Source organism: Elephantulus edwardii, unplaced genomic scaffold, assembly GCF_000299155.1.
Source record: "Elephantulus edwardii isolate Elephantulus edwardi_28Jun2011 unplaced genomic scaffold, EleEdw1.0 scaffold00110, whole genome shotgun sequence".
NCBI classification, from domain to species: domain Eukaryota; kingdom Metazoa; phylum Chordata; class Mammalia; order Macroscelidea; family Macroscelididae; genus Elephantulus; species Elephantulus edwardii.
Genome location: NW_006399860.1, coordinates 3,619,932 through 3,621,463, shown reverse-complemented (window position 1 = coordinate 3,621,463; position 1,532 = coordinate 3,619,932).

The window sequence follows — 1,532 nt, the reverse complement described above, 5'->3', positions numbered from 1 at the left end:
AAGTAGATTTTTAGAGGCTGTAAATCATAGGAAAGACATATTTTGGGCATGCTGCAAAGAGAGACCAGTCCTTGGAGAGGGACATCATGCTTGGGAAGGTGTAGGGACAGTGCAAGAAAGAGAGACCCTTGGTGAGATGAATTGACTCAATGACTGGGGTGATGGGGGTAGAGAAAGTGAACTCTTTCAAGGAGTACCTGGCAGAACGAACCACCTTCCATTGGTTTGGCAGTGCAACTCTTTATTCACTAGGCCATCAGAATTCACTTGTCTCTTTCTCTTTCCACACACATCCTGACTAAAGTCTCTGCAGTGCTAAATCTTCTTCATAGACATGGTAAACTTTATCCATGTAAAAGTAGCACTATTGGTCCATTCTGGGAATCTATACTTGCCTATTATTCTGATAGTATGCCATAGTTTAAATTTTGTTTGTGAAATTAGTTGTTTTGATACACATATTTGCTTAAATAATATAAAAAAGTTGCTTAATCTCAAATCTAAGAATGAGGGGATTTTAAAAACTATTTTTCAGGATTTTTTTAAATAAACTTTTTATAAGAATGAGTTTTGAAAATACAAATAAACTGCCCAGAGGTTTGAAATTACTTCTTAAAATGAATACTGAACTTTCACTTTTCTTCTCTGTTGAAAATCTCTTCTTCCCAAACATACTGAAGCATCTAATTTGTCATCTCTCCAGTGCTCTTTCCACTACCCTCCCCAACACTGAGAGTATCAGCCTAATTATTACCCCAGCTCTCAACTACTTAATAGTGCTAAGAATGCTCTGATCTACTTTTACATTTGTGAGGAATTATGTCACACTTTCTTTACAAAGTGTAAGTAAAAACTTGTTTCAGTCAAAGCAAACTATCTCATAACAGTTAGTGAGGAGAAGTTAGGAATCTGCCATGAGTAGAAAGGTCAGTTTTTTACTTGGAATACAGATGTGCACACATACACATAAACATCTGGGGTCCAGCAAGTAACTGAGACACTCTATTACAGGTGTCTGGAAATAGGGATAGAAGGTGAATATTCACAAATGTGTCTGTTAGCCCTGAAACAACATTTCAACATTTTCAATTTTTCCAATTTTTATAAGATCTATGTTTAAATAAACAAAGACAGTCCCAACAATATTTCATACATTTGGGGGTTAAAACTGCCAAGAAAATACAAATGGGAGAGGTGAAAACTTTACTTATTCCCATGTCATCAGTTTTCCCTGAAGTGCAGGTGTTGCAGTAGTACAGCTGTTGGAGGCTGCATTCTCTGGAAGTGAGGCCAGACTGTAGCTTGGATAAATGATGTTTGGCATGGATACGTATCTGTGAAGGGAAATGGGTAAAGCGAGATTGGGCAGAAGGGGGCCAGATCTTGCAAAAAGGCATCATGTTGGAAAATATGGAAGGTTTATCGGAGGAAGAGAAAATCCTAAACAAAATAGATTTACACAATGACTGCAGCAATGGGATTGAACAAGGTGGCCCAAGATGGGATAACATATTGACCCCCTATGCACAACA